The 16,225-nt window shown below is 41.6% G+C and overlaps 1 long non-coding RNA gene across 2 annotated transcripts in view; it reads left to right on the top strand.

The window, feature by feature from the left end:
• LOC116665322 overlaps positions 1-16,225 on the top strand; it is a 147,337-nt gene that overhangs the window by 101,849 nt on the left and 29,263 nt on the right. Inside the window, exon 2 of one of the 2 annotated variants that reach the window (XR_004321892.1) lies at positions 146-277. This is a non-coding gene — a long non-coding RNA (uncharacterized LOC116665322). Of the gene's footprint in view, positions 1-28; positions 278-16,225 lie in introns of those variants that run through there. The other variant, XR_004321891.1, reaches the window with a different exon arrangement.

Here is a 16,225-nt window from a genome sequence, read left to right as displayed (position 1 = left end):
GCCAGGTGATCACCTCCAAAGACAAAACCTGAAGACCTCCTTCCCAACTTGAAAACTAATTGATAGTCCCATTTCTAATCATAGGGGTGCCTGCAGGCTCTGCCCTGGGGTACATTCAAACTTTCTGCTTGGGCTTGTTTCCTAGGTGAGCAATAATTGGTGAAGGAGATGCTGGTGGTTCAGCTCAAGGAATGCATGCTGGTGACTGTGACTCATCCTAGGAGTCTTGGCTCAGTGCAAGCACAAAGGACCCACGGATGAGGAACGATGTGTGCAGGTACTCATTCACACCACACTTACACGCCCACGCAGTCCCGGTATAATTGTGTTGTTCTCTACTGTGTTCCTTTCCTGGAGGTCGCATCACATTTGGTCAGCAGAAATCCACCAAACTCAGGCAACTGTTGCTTCTCCCTGCACTTAGACTCATAGTCTGCACACCACTCTTATTTTGCATTGGTGGGCAGGACATTTAATTTTTTAAAGGAAGATGAGAGCATTTTTTCAAGGTGAAAGTCTCCATGTGGAGGTAGCCTCTAAATGTGCAGAAAACAAGGCTGGAGTAAGACTCAGAAGACTTGCCCTGTTGCTGATCTAGCTGTAGGACCTTAAGCAAGTCATCTGGCCCCACTGGATGGCATTTTTCTCATCTGTTAAAAAGGACGAGCAAGCCTCCTTCGTAGCCAGGTTGATAAAGTAAATGGGTTTATTCATTCATTAGTTATCTAGGACGGGGGATATTTCAAATAAGCATGAGACAAAGTCCCTGCTCTCATTCTAAGTATATAAATAAATGAAAAAATAGCAAATAAATGCTAACTCGTATGCAGATGAATAAACAGGAGAGTGTGAAAAAAGGGACTGGGCATTTACTTTAGACTGGGAGGTCAGTGCAGGTATCTCTGAAAAAGTGATATTCAAGCTGAGATCTGAATGACAGGAAGGAACCAGCCATGCAAAGCTGATGGAGATGGTCAATCTGTAGAAGACACATGGAAGTCAAAGGCCCTATTATAGGAACAAACTTGGAGTATTTGAGAAACAAAAAAAGGGGGGTAGGGGTGCAACATGGCTAGAACATAGTGAGTGAAGGAGAGAGGGACCAGGGGCTAGGTCCTTCAGCCTTTGTAAACACAGGGAATGAATTTAATTCTAAGAGAAATAGGAATCCATGAGAAATATTTTCAGAAGAGAGAGGGACGTCATGATTTGGGTTTTGTTTTTAAAAGATTTCTCTGGTCATTCTGAGGTAGGTGAAAATCAAGTGGAAACAAGAAAACCAGTTAGGAGGCTGTGGGTATGAGTCCAAATAGAAGATGGTGGGCTAGACCAGGGTAATAGGAGAGAGATGGAGAGAAAAGAACACTTCTAGGCTATGAGTCTTGCTGATGGATTAGATATGTGGGGAAAAGACAAATAGAGGGTAGGTCAGATTTTTAGTTTGAGCAACTGGTTAAGTGAAACGGGAAAGCCTAGGAAAGGAACAGGTTTGGAGGGATCAAAAAATTTTTTTTAGACATTTTATGTTTGTAATGTCTTTTTTTTTTCTTTTTTTTTAAGTTCCAAAATAAGATTATATATATTTTAAACACCTTTATAGTGGTATGGTTCCTGTACAGTAAACGATACATATTTCAGATGTACAATTTGATGAATTTTGATAGCTGCATACACCCATGAAATCACCACCACAATCAGGATAGCTAACATTTCCATCACTCCCCAAGAGGCGCAATTTTTGGATTCCCAATTCATCCCTTCCCACCCCCTTTACCCCCTGATAACCATAAGTTTTTTCTCTATGTCTGTGAATCTGTTTTTGTTTTGTAGAGAAGTTCATTTGTGTCTTTTTTTTTAAGATTCCACATATAACTAATATCATATGGTATTTTTCTGTCTCGTTCTGGCTTACTTCACTTAAAATGATGATCTTCAGGTCTAACCATGTTGCTGCAAATGGCATTATTTTATTCTTTTTTATGGTTGAGTACTGTTCCATTATATCTGTCTATCTATCTATCTATCTATCCATCCTCTATCTATCTATCTATATATATATATCTCCCACGTCTTCTTTATCTGGTGGTCATCTGTCGATGGACATTTGGGTTGTTTCCATGTCTTGGCTATTGTAAATAGTGCTGCCGTGAACATTGGGGTGTATGTGTCTTTTTGAATTATATTTTTCTCCAGATATTTGCCCAGGAGTGGGATTGCTGGATAATACAGTAAGTCTAATTTTACTTTTTTAAAGGAATCTCCATACTGTCCTCCATAGTGACTGCACCAGTTACATTCCCACCTATAGTGTAGGAGGGTTCCTTTTTCTCCACACCCTCTCCAGCATTTATCGTTTATAGACTTTTTAATGATGGCCATTCTGACTGGTGTGAGGTGATATCTCATTGTAGTTTTGATTTGCATTTGTCTAACAATTAGTGATGTTGAGCATCTTTTCATGTGCTTGTTGGCTGTCTGTATGTCTTCTTTGGAGAAATGCCTATTTAAGTCTTCGGCATATTTTTTGATTGGGTTGCTTGTTTTTTTGATATTAGGTGTATGAGCTGTTTATATATTTTGGAAATTAGTCCCTTGTCAGTTGCATCATTTGCAAATATATTATCCTATCCTGTAGGTTGTCTTCATTTTTTTGATGGTAACCTTAGCTGTGCAAAAGCTTTTAATTAGATCCCATTTGTTTTTTCTTTTTTGCTTTTATTTTAAATATTTTTAATATTTAAATTTATATATAAACTTACAAAAAATTTTAAATATATAAAATTTTTAATGTTTAATATTTTTAATTTAATATTTAGTATTGCTTTTGTTTTAAATACTTTAATATTTAAATATTTTAAATATTCAAGGAGAAATGTTAGCCAGGCAGTTGGATATAGGAGTCCAAAATTCAGGAGGCAGGTAGGAGATGGAGATACAAATGAGGAATTCCTCAGCATAGACAAGGTATTTGAAGCCATGGGACTGATTGAGTCACCTAAGAAGAGAGGATATGCAGGTTCTGGGCCCTGGAGCTCTTCAATATTTAGATGATGGTGAGGAAGAGGATCTAGCAAGAGACAGAAAGAGTCATCACTGAGGTCAGAGGAAAAGCAAAAAAGAACCACAGTTCTTGGCTGTGGTTTCCCTGAAGACAAGGAAAGAAGGGAGTGTCTGACCAGACGGAGCAAATGGCCAACGAAGAGCCTAAGTGTTAAGAGACCCTGAACCTGACAATGTGGAGGCAGTCTCATCAAGCAGTTGTGTAGGATGGAAATGCTTTTTGAAATCCATGAAGTTCCTTCTCCAAAGGAAAAGGTATGCAATGAGAGCTTTTTCAAAATACACATGCCTGGATTCAGCCCCTGATCAGTTGGATTCAAGTCTTTGAAAAACCTCAGATACCTCCCTAATTAAGAGCCACCATGTTAACCATCTGTAAGTTATTGTTACTGTTACCTCCGTGTCCCCCTACCAGGTTTATTCTATGTCACTTTTCACAGATGTCTTAGGAAAATCTCTCTTGTGGGACACAATGGAGCAGTTGGTCAGTGAGCCAGTGACACACAGGTTGGTAAAAGAATTTACCAGGGATAAAGTGTGGGAATAGAAAAGGAGTTTATTAGGGGTAAGCTGCTATAGGCAACAGAGGGCCACACAGACGAGAGGTGTCTGTGTGAGCACCGAGGGCTGGTTGTTGGGGTCTTTTATAAGGTCAGGTCACAAGGTGCCTGATTGGTTTGTGCACAAGTCTCTGATTGGTTGTAGGTGAGGTGAGAGGTTTAGGGTCTGGGAAGGGTGGTGGGGTTTGTGAGTCTGATAAGGTGGGCTGAAACAAGCCAGCCTGAGCTATTGTGAGATTAGGCAGTCCCAAGGGCTATTAGTCTGTTACGGGAGACATGCCCAGTTAAGGATGTACTTTATCTGTTGAGGGATCACAGGCAGACATCTGAGAGCCCAGAAGTGGGGGTTGTTGGACTTTGAAGGATGTCAGTTGGCCCACCAATCCCTGTGAGAGGACAGCTTATGTTCTTATCACCAGATACACTGGTAACATATAACAATCATGTTCAGTGATCCTAGTGCAGTATTTCTCATAAAAGAGTTCTTTGCATTGTCCAAATACCCTTGGAGCTCTGGAATTAATAACTGAAGAGTTCAAAGTAACTATTGGCAGATAGAGGTCTCTAAATTGGTTTATGAAATTTCCCTGCTCAAACATGAATTCCAGTTGGTTCAGATGAGGAAATCAGTAGGTAACTAAAAACACCCCTTCAAGGCATGGCACACCAGGTGTGTTCCAACCCACGGCAGGGAGCCACCAGTGACCCTATAGAAGGCTTGCTCATTACTGTTCTTCCTCCAGCTCTGTACCTTGGAGTTTGTTTTCATATTCTTCCATTTTAGGGGCTCTGGATCAATGAGAAGATGTGGTCAGGGTGGAACAGTGAAGGGAATGTTTTTTTAAGATCTCACAAGTGCTTCATTGATTTAAAAATACAATTTTGAAAGTAATAATTGTATGACAGTTGCTTCTGAAGAGGCTGCTGAGCCTCTGGGGAAATGGTTAAGAATGCATTATTATGTCAGTTATCACACAAATAATCAAATGGCTCTCTTCTCACATTTAGACACCTGGATATGGCTCAGGAGGGCCGTCACAGGAGTCTGTTTTGCTGTGGTATCTTTATTAATGAGCAAAAAAGCAGAGGTAAATACTGTGCTAATTAAATCTAGTGTGGATATTAATCTAGAAGGCATAGCTAGCCAGGCGGAAGCCCAGATGACACACTAACTCACTCTGAGCTTGTAAGTATGTGGAATGAGAACAGCAAAATGAGTTTTGATGATAGAGAATGAAAATGAAGGAAAATATATCCTAGATGCACAGATTATTGGACAGATAATGGGAAGGAGGAAATACCAGTTATTACCATTATAGTTTAGCAAGAACCCTGAGTTAACATAGCCCGGCCCACAACCTGAATCTCCAGAGAAGACTGGAATATTAGTGGGAAAATTGGTTTTCAAGGAGAGGAAGGAGGAAGCCAGGTGGGTATGGAATGACACTGAGTGAGTGAATGTGGCCCTTACTGATGAGGGCACAGGTGAAATTTACAGAGTGGGAGTTGTTGAGGTTTAGTTAACTGGGCCCAACTAGGAGAAGTAGAGGTCAGTGGAAGCAGCCTGCCTTAGTGGGAGAAGCCAGGGGGCAATTGAAGGAAAGAAGAACTGATGTAGGACCTCTTTTCCTTTGGGTCCTGAGCATAAGTAGTCAATGAGAGCCTTGTTGGACAGAAGTTGACATAATACATGGTGATCATGCCCAAGAAGGAAAGGGCAGAAATGCCTTTACCCTCTTGCGGACTATGGTCATTTTTCATTTTTCTTCCTTTTTCCAAAGCTCCTCCCCAATTAGTATTTATTCCCCTCATCTGTTAACCCTTGTCCTGGCCTCAAGAATGAGTGGAAAGAGTATTCACAGAATCTTGAAGAATTAACATCTTGTTTGTTCCTAGCAGTGCTTGCTAGGTCCAAGGAGACAACAGGCCCTTCTAACATACAGGCAGAGGGTTTAGGGAGAGATGAGGACAGCAGCTCTGACATAGATCACTGTTTCCAACCTCATGGCACGTATAATGCAGATGGGACTCATGAGAAAGACCTGCACCCCCACCAGTAAGGGCCACATTCACTCACTCAGTGTCATTCTATACACACTTATTGGGTGCCAGGGTCTATGTCAGGATCCTGGGACATAAAGAAGCAGGGAGAACAGAGATATCAACCAACCATGTCAGCACAGAAAGGAAAGTTCAATAACTTGTCCATGTCCTACGTGTTGTGACACTGAGGAGGGTAGATTCATCTTCATCATTGGGCCTGAGGACTGTCAGGAAATGCTTCATGGAGGAGACACGAAGTCTGGGTTCCAAACACCAAGTAGGAGAGTTTCCCAGGAAATGTGTTGGCAGAGAAAGAAAGGCTGCAAGAGATGGGAAAGGAGGGAAAAGAGAGGCATTGCAGAGGGTAGGAACAGCATGTGCAAAGGCACAGAGGCATCGCACAGCAGGGTATGCTGAGGAGGTCACAGCACACGGTAGAAACGACCAGTGTCTAATAGTTTCTGGTTCTCCTTTCTTTCCTGAGCACATGAAAGACTACATGTCTCACCTTCTTTGTGGAGATGTGGTACCACAGGGATCTTTGCATGAATAAGAAATAAACTGGTATGTTAAGCCATGGAGATTTAGGGAGTTGTCTGTTACTATAGCATATTCCAGCCTAATCTGACTCATTAAGTACATGTGGGGAGTGGTGAGAAATGAGGGTGGAGAGATTGACAGGGGATAGAGCTCAGGTGCGGGACTTAGGGGCAGGTTCTGTCTGTGCTAAGGAGTTTGGATACTATGGGCCATGGGGAAGATGTGAAAGGTACTTTAAAAATGAGAGTGACATGATCAGGTTTGGTGGCTGGATGGAAGGGCATGAATGAGGGCAGGGACCAGTTAGGAGATAACTGAAGCAGCTGAGTAATACCAAAGGTTTGAACTAAGGCCCAGGCAGTGAGATAGGAAAATGTTAATATGGTGAAACTAGGGGGACTTAGTGACTTCTTAGATGAATGAAAAACAGGAAGAGGAGGAATATAGAATGATTTTTTGGTCTTTGACTTACGTGATTATATGGATAATTTCATCATTAACCAGGATTCAGGGTGGTGGACAGGTTTGGGTGACAGGTTATTTATTGTTTTTTCCCCCTGTCAGTTTCCCAAAGAACTTGGTGTTACACGTGGTAAAAGGTTAAGTCTATGGGTTCTAGCTCGCAGATTCTTCCTCTACAATGTGTCCCAGCCACAGCCTGGGTCCAGTACCACAACTAGAGTCATTCCTATGAATCTTTCATGGCCCTACTGTCCTAGTGATGGAGAAAACTGTCAAGATATCCCTCCAGAGCATTGGGCTGTGAAATCAGGGTCTACCCAGCCTTCACACTGCACACTTGTGGCTTCTGGGGAAGTCATACCACTTGGAATAGCAAATGGTAATGATCCAGATGCTATTAGACTCCAAAAGCTCAGAAGGTACCATTAACTATTAGAAGGTGTGGGGCAGGTATGATCGTTGGCTCAGAAGAGCATGGTGTAATTGTGGTGAATCTCTTGGCCAGTGAGACAGGGTCTCATGACCATCAAAAGCCATGAAGCAGTGGTTTTTCAGATGTTACTTGATCACCCACTTCCCTCCCCACCATTTCCATAGATCTTTGGAATCTTATGGCTAAGTTTGTAGATTCTGGTTATCACCGGAATAATCACATACCAAGGCTAAGAATCTATTTACTGCTGGCAATAATAGTAATAATGAACACTCATTGAGTATCGGCCAAATATGAGGAGGCACCAAGCCCCTGGACACTGTGCTCAGCCTCTGTACTTAGATGTGCATGGGCATATCCTTGACCCAGGACTGGCATTCCAGATTAGTGCAGAGTTCAAGTCAGATGCCCTGGGAGTTGCACAGGGTGCTCGTTTCTGGTTGGGAGTGAGATGAGGATCAAGAACCTGTCAGAAACAAGTTCATGGGGAGAGAGACAAGAAGTAAGGGAGAAAAGGTGTACCTGGGTGCTCACACCAGTGCTACGTGGCTGCCATGGGCTATGAAGGTGCATTCGAGCATCTGCCTACTGAGGACACTGGCCAGCTTGGCCTGCCTCCTCCAGGTTCAGCAGCAGGAGAGGCCTGAGTCTGTGGGTGGCTAAATATCAGTATGTATGGCTGAGCAGGACAGAAGAAGCAGGGACAAATGATGCTCTCTGGGACTTCAGTGAGAAAAACGAACCCACCCTGCAGGCTGTTTTCTAGCCCAACACCCTTTCTAGGATCCCCTTCCTCAGAATAAGAAATACATGAAAATCAGAGGATATGACAATTACTAGGCTCTTGGAGCCAGCCTCCTTGTGCTGTGTCTTCCTCACAGGCTTTGGATCTCAGTGTAGGGGATATAGGCATAGGCTGACTTCACTACTTACATAATGTCTGCAAAGGGGCCTGTCACCTACCCTTTCTGAACCTTGGGTTTCTCATTTAGAAAGTGCCTATAACCTGACTCATAGAATTATTGTTATGAGAATTAAATAATGTAAGTAAGGTATTGGGGAAGTTCCCACTCCCACCAACAACTTCACGTATGGAAGGATGATCTGAAAAATAGAAAATGGGAACCCCCACCTGGGACAGGTTTTAATGATAGAAGAAGAACTTGGAAAGAAAATTCAGGAAGGAATTGGGGGTTATTTAGTTGGGCTGTAAGGACTGCACACCTCTAATCTCCCAGCTACAAATCTCTAGCGTAAGCTTTGTTGGAGTCTGCACCCAGAAATACTGACTTGCTTGGGGTTTTCTTTCATTCTTGGTTGCTATGAGTAAGTCCTACCTGTGTGATGGATTTTATTTCAAGAACCCTATCTCTACTAGGCTTGACACAATGTAGATATTATCTCCAGCTGCAGACCAAGATCTCACTGCAGATTGTGCAGCTTCATAAGAGCCCTGAGCAGACTCTGGGGGAAACATTTCTGCTCATACCCATAGCCCTGATGATGTGCTTATAAAAGCAAACTGGAGTATCATTTCACAGAAGATGCAATGGAAAGCATGAGGCTCAGTCTGTCTGGAAACCTAGCTAATTAACAAAGCAGTCAAGTTTCCCAAAGATCAAGTGCAGCACAGTCTCCCAGATGTTAGTATTCAAACAGCTCATCACAATGCTGAGCATACTTCACGCACCCAGGACACGCTAGTTCTGAGTGGTTCAGAATGGTACTCCTAGGAACAGGAATTTGACAATATTTAGCACAATCACAGATGCATTTGCCCTTTGACCGAGTCACCCTACTTCTAGGACTCTACCTCAAGGACACACTGGAAAAAATACTAGATAATGAATTCATAAAACTATTCACTCAGCCCAATGTGTAATAGCCAAAGACTGCAGACAACCCAAATGTCTATAAACAAGGAATTGGTTGAATAAACTATGGAACATGCTTATAGTAGACTACCATACAGCTGTCAAAGAGAATGAGAAGGGTCTCCATAAACTGCTGTGGAGTAATCTCTGGGACACACACACACACACAGACACACACACACAGCTGACCCTTGAACAGCATGGGTTTACTTATACAAGAATTTTTTCCATAGTGATTCTATAATTCCATGGTTGGTTTAATCCGAGGATGCAGAACCTTGGATACAGAGAAACCACGGATATGGAGGGCCACTTACAAATTATGCATAGGCTATGCCCAAGATTGGTACCCCTAATTCTTGCATTGCTTACGGGTCAACTGGTATTATACATATGTATATTATAATATAATGTATATATATAAATGATATGTGTATATACATATACATACGTATTATGGGCATACACACACACACACACACACACACATGCATATACATATACACAGACACTCATTTTAAAATGTTACCACTGGGGAGGGGAGAGAGCAGGAGGGAAGGGAGTCGAATAGAAGCTAGACCTCTCTGAATACACCTTGTTTTACAGTTTGATTTTAGAACCAGTAAATGTTTTACATAATTTTAAATTAACTAAATAAAAATAACCCCCTAAAAATGGACAGCAAACTGAAAAAAAAACTATCTGTGTATCTGGTTGGTGGCATAACCACCTATAGGAGGCTAATTAATTTCAAATGAACTTAAGCCACAGTCTTTTCACTACACACCCCTAGTGGGATCTATCCCAAAGACAAAAAGAACCACAAAGGTATCAAGAAACCTGACTCTGCATTCAGTGGTCTTGTTGGCATTGGGTAAAACATATATTATTATTCTGAAACCAGAAAATAGGCTAAAACAAGTATGTTTGCCCTAATCTCATTAGGAGGAAACTAAGATTTTCAGAGTAAGAGATAAAACATAGACAAATAAATGAATAAAATCAGGAAGTTTAAATAAAATCCTGTAATTCTTCTAGTTGAAAATTTCAGTATTAACTCATGACTTACTTTTCTTTTTCTAAAACTTTGATATGTCCTAGTGACGTCCACTGAAAAGATTTAGAAACAATGGTAACTCAATAACAACAAACACCCCTAGTTCCCAGATTGTAGTCTCTAGATGCCATTTCCCACTAAAAGGAACAAGGTCTTCTTGAGCTGGAACATCTTGTCATGCCTAAAAGCAAGGACACTGTCAAAGATTACTGTGATCACATCAAAATGACATGGTAGCTAAATTGAAGGGGCCCTCACTTACCAAAGATGAGACAGTCTGAACATCAAAAAAACCCAAAAAACAAAAAACAAGCCCAAACAACTGCAACAGATTGAAATACATCAATATGGAAAAGTCCCTGGGTTCATAATGATCCTCCACATCCCCTACACCCTTCCCCTACTGCCACAACAGGTAAAACGCCTTATTACCTTGGAATTCGCCAGAATACCAGTTCATCATCCTGAAAATTGATAAAGAAAGAAAAGAAATCAAGTGGCTATCCTCCCCTTCCTAAATGAACCTCATGGTTTGTACCTCACAGCAACCAAATGTTTGCTGCGAGGGAGTTTTTTTTATGGAGGAAACACAGCTGGTAAGCACAGTAGGAATGATAAAATTGAGTCCTCATTAGTTTGCAAACCCTAACAAAACAATGGTTCAAGGCAACAGTCACCAATAGCAGCTAAAGCCATTAGGTTAAAAGTTGATGGGGCATTCTATGATACATGGATCATGGTGACATCATGTGAACCCAAAGGTCAGGGGTAAATTAACCAGGTATTAAGTGCATCATGATGTGATACAGCTGAAAGTATACAACATATTCTATGAAGGATGATTCTCCCCCTCCCCCAAAACAAAGAACCTGGATATAATCAAACTCTAGATCTAATTTCTAGTTCTTAGGAAATATGAGACACAGAAGAACACATTCAATGATACCAGGGGTAATTTAATCAGAAATATTAGTATGTAGGACATTCTATAGGTCAAATGACATAGTTTAACTTGGAAATAAATGACTCTTTTTTTAATAAGAGAAGTGGAACAATTATAGATAAAAAAGATTTAAGACATATACCAACTTTTGTGATGCTTCTTGAAAGACAAACAGGTGTTCATTATACTACTCTTTTGACTTTTCTGTAGGTTTAAATTTTTTCAAATTTTTTTAAAAATCAAAGAAGAAAAAGACCCAGTAGCCAAATGAGGTGTGTGTGGCTTTTGTTTGGATGCTAATTTTTTGAACAAGTCTTAATTTAAAAAGACATATTTGACACAACCAGGAAAAATGGAACATGTGCTTTATTGTAAATTACTGTTAATTTTGTTAAGTGTGAAAACTGTATTGTGGTTATGTTTTTAAGTCATTATTTATTAAAATGTATAATGAAGTAGTAATAAATGAAAATGTATTTAAAAAGATGAAAACACATTAACTCAGAGCTAAGGCTGTAAGGTACAGGAGCAAGAACGTGTTGGGTGTTGTTAGAACTAGGATTTGGGCTCAAATCCTAGTCCCTGCACATTTTAACTGGGAGGACTTGAATGAGTTTCTTGGGCTCGCTTAACTTTAATTTGCATCAAATACCAGCTGCCTTGTAGGATGGTGAATATTAGATGAAATACTGTTTACAGCAGTGCCTAATACATAATTGATATTTAACAGCCTTTTTTTTTTTCAGTGTAAAGGGTTATCCCTTACAGATGGGTTTGCATGTAATCAGTGTCAATGTCTTTATCTAGCATCTCATGATAGATTTTCAAGCATTCACTAGAGGCTAATGACTAAGTTATTATTTACATCACATGAGCCCAGGTTGCCTGTAGTTACTGGTCCTGAAAGCAATATACTGTAAAGGGCAGAAATCAAGGAGAGATTTGAAGGAATAGGCAGCCCCAAACTGGTCATATCAGTGAAGTGGTCATATTGTGGTCAGTTGAAATGAGCTAATGCATGTAAAATGCTTAGAACAGTACCTGGCTCATGGTAATATTACATAGGCAATAATAATAATGATGATGATGACATAGCAGAATATAAGCCAACTTCAACTTCTTCAAATTCCTCCTTTTTCTGTTTCTCTGAACTCCCTCTCAGATACTGAGGTGACAATCTATAAATTGATATATTTTTCCTAGGCTTAGAAAAGATGACTCAGTCTCTTAATTCACAGATTCTGCTCTTGGGCTTGAGCCATTTTGAGTTTCCATTTTGACTGCATTATTGCTAATGGGTCTTTGGCCATCATTGTTAACAACTGCCTTGACCATAATGATGAGGAAATCGATGGCCCCATGGGGTCCTCCCTCCAGTCTCATCCTGCTGCTCCAAGGGAAGGCTAGTCCTCACTGCAGCTGGGTAATCAAGGATAGAGAGCCCGAGTCCTTTGCTAACACCCTGAGAAGTTCTCAGAGAAGAGCCTGGGCTAACTAGCACCCTAGGAAGTCTGCCAATTTGTAGCCTTTTTGCTAGAAAGGAGATTTCTATGCATCTCAAATTCTTCCCCTGACTATGGGCTGCACAGTATAAGTCTCTATGTAACATGTGCTCAGCGAGTTGCTCTGTGAATGGTCATTTGGGACTTGGAGATGATCCAAACAATGAATGTGGACTTAGAAATGTGACCTGTATAAGAACCTTGTGATGTTGGTCAAACATCCTAAGACAAACAAGTTAGCAGTGAACCTATGGTTCTGGGCCACACCAGACTTGGTATAAAACATTCCATTGTCTTTATTTCAACCTGAAATTGCAGGAACTTCATCCCCCTAGAAGCCACTGCATTCCCAGCCTGTGTCTTATACATTCTCACAAGCCCAGACCTGCTGGCAGAGTGGTGACCATCATTAGCCTCATCTCTCTCTGGGTTCTCACCACAGTTCTGCCAGGGAATTGGGGACCTCTGTTGCTCACTGTAGGGTGGGAGTCAGGGCTCCGATGTCACTACAGAGCCTCCCAATAGTCACTCTCCTACTTCTCCTGGGGCCTAACTCTAGTGCTGCCTGATCTTCTGATGTCACCTTGCTTTAAATTAACAAGGATACAGGTTGGGTGAGGGGTGGTGTTGCTGGCTGGTTACTACTTGGAGGAAGGCATGCAGGTAAGAAGGCTGTGTGGGTAGGTCCAGGAGGCACTGGGCCACAATGCCAGTGTTGATTGGCAAGGCCAGATCAGGACTTGGCTTTCAGGGAAAGAGGCCAATGGGGACTAATAAAGGACCTTGAAACAGCATGAGGACAACTTATGTGACTCAAACAGCAAGGAGCCACCCTCCGCTGAGAAGCCCAATAGAAGCTATAACCCTGCTGGGCTAAAGTTACCAGCTCCATGGAGTTTTCTGCCCAGTACCCATTTTCTAGAAATGGATGAATCTCTTACCATGAAGCAACCCCCACCCCATCTGCACCTCACAACCCCTCTTTCCACAGCCGCTATCACACTGCTCAGATGCAAATCCCAGCTCTACCACGTAAGACGTGTGTCTTTGGACTTGTTATTTAACGTCTCTAAGCCTTACTTTCCTCATGGGTTTTTTAAAAAAATTTATTGAAATGTAGTTGATTTACAATGTTAGTTTCAGATGTACAGTAAAGTGATTCAGTCATACATATACATATATATACTTTCTTTTCAGATTCTTTCCTATTATGTTATTACAAGAAATTGAATATAGTTCCCTGTGCTATATGGCAGGTCCCTGTTGTTTATTTATCTATTCTATATATAGTAATGTGTGTCTGTTAATCCTCAACCTCTAGTTTAGCCCTCCCCGCCTTTTCCTCTTTGGTAATCATAGTTTTTCTATGTTCGTGAGTCTGTGTTTGGTTTGTAAAAAGAATTTGTATAATTTTTTTTAGATTCCACATATTAAATGATATTATATGATTTTTTTTTAAGGATAGTAAGTATTCATTCCCTCTGGTGTTGTTTGGAATATCAAATGCACATGAAGCCCTTGGCACAGAGCCTGGCACGTGGTAAATGTTCAATAAATGTTTTGTCATCATCATCATCATCACCGCCATCAGCATTTTTATGTATCTGTACATTTTTGTATCTGACATTAAGAAAGCCACACAGAGTCTAGTCTCTGCATGGAGTTACATATTGTCCAGGAACCAACATTCAACATAAAAGTATTCTGATATTTATTAACATTTCCTGAAGAACATTAAAGATAGTCCAGTCCATTATCACACCCTAGTATTTCAAAAACCTGGCTTCCTGTCCCACCCCCAACCAGTTCCCTCACTGCCCAGCTTCCCTAGAGCCTCTTCCAAGTGACCCCCTTGTATCTCTTCTCCATGTGACCAGTTAGTACCCTCTGCCCCTCCCCTCCCAATCCTGCCTCTTTTGAACCTCTGCAGCTACCCCTATACAGCCTATTTGAAGCCTGTCCTCCCTCATAAAAGATGTAGCCCAGAGCTGGTTGGCGTGAGATAATTCTCCTCGGGAAGCAACCTGGGGGATTCCCCAATGAATAAAATTAGTAAGAAGAACATCACTGAACATGTATGTAGTTCCTTAACACATATTATCTCTTTTGACTTCTAATTCCATTCTTTTTTTTTTTTAACATTTTTTATTGATTTAAAATAATTTTACAGTGTTGTGCTAATTTCATTCTGAGTGGATAAAGGCAACGTTTCCATTAGTGAGCAAGTGGAGAAGACAGGAAAAGTCAGAAATTCCAACAGGTTACTAAATTTGGCCCCAGGAAAAATTTAGTATGAATATGAGTCTATGTATGAGTCTGCCCTGAAGCCATCACTGATCAGTCTAGGGTGGGTATTTGACCCCAGCTGTGCATCAAAGGCTTTCATAGGACCTTTGAATTTGGGACTAAGAGAGTCTTTGGAAGGTGAAACTGTAGATGGTAAAATTTGTAAATTTTTATTGAAATCATGCTTTTTCTCAGTTTTATTGAAATCATATTTTTTTGTGTGTTTGTTTTGTCATGAAGATAAGCCAGTCTATAGCAAGATGTAGCATAAAGCCAGAGAAACAGAGACAGCAGGTGGAAAGAGTCCCCCTGTCTTCTGGGTCCCTCCATGCAGGGGCTCCTGAGGCCCTCAGTGATATTCCTGACCCTTCTTTCCATATTGCTCATGGTGTAAGCAGGTCTGCGCTGTGCTTCTGTCCCTCAGAAATGGCTCACCCACACCTCCGGATTGAGACGTGACCTTAGACAGACAGAGGCTGCAGCAGGCAGGCCTCAACCCTAGGCAGAGGATCGGTGGAGCTAAAGTGGGGGACGAGAGTGTGGTGTGCATGATGCAGCAACAAGGCAAGAAAAGGCCTCAGGCTTTCTTGAACAGAAGTGGTGACCAGCAGCTTTATCCATGGTGCTGGAGAAAGGCGAAGTTCATCCGCAGCTCGGCAGAAGCCAACGCTGAGCTGTGCACAGGGGTGGGGCAGGCCGGGGGGGTGGTCAGTGAGACCCTCAGTGTACGTTTAGCGCCGACGTGCAGGCTGTCTCCCCCTCCACTCACCCTGCAAGCCCTGCTTCCCAGAATCCTCCCTGTTTCTGCCTGCCTGATTCTCTCTGCCACAGCAATTGGCTCCAGCAAGTATTTCCCCTGCCTGGGGTTTCTTCTTCTTCCTCCCAGACCGAAATCTGACTCAAAGCTTTCCTTCCCTGCCCTTCTGGGCCACTAGGTGGTCCCTTGGCGTTTTCATGGATGTGTCAGGCAGATGGCCTCATTTGAGCCCAAGGAGAGTCCCTGCAGATGTCACATCCTACACTGGCCTGGGGCCTCCTGAGCTTGTCCTCCCTCAAACCCTGGGGGTCTCCTAAGAGAACTTGCACACCCATCACCCATTCCTCCAGCCATGATCATCCTATTTGAATGTGAGAATTGAGAGCTGTGTTGGGGAGCTCACTTTTCAAGTTGCTTCCAAATGTTGCTGTCTTCAGTTCAATCTGGGGCATGTTGTGAGTAATAGTCATTTACTCCTGTAGGTGTTACTATTAATTATAAAGTTTCCAGCATAGGAGAAATGAGTTTGACAATATGACTGTGTTTAATGATTTAGTCAGGCAGTATCATCTTGATTCTACAATTGAGGTCACCAATTAGGAGTAATTAAAAAAATAAGTAATGCTATCAGACATAATTTTAGACTTTATAGTTTAGACTTGATCTTTGAGAGCAGTTTTAGGTTGCCAACAAAACTGAGAGGAAAGC

This window comes from Camelus ferus, chromosome 8 (assembly GCF_009834535.1).
Source record: "Camelus ferus isolate YT-003-E chromosome 8, BCGSAC_Cfer_1.0, whole genome shotgun sequence".
Classification (NCBI taxonomy): Eukaryota; Metazoa; Chordata; class Mammalia; order Artiodactyla; family Camelidae; genus Camelus; species Camelus ferus.
Note: the sequence above shows the minus strand (reverse complement) of the source record. Positions and strands in the feature narration are given on the sequence as shown.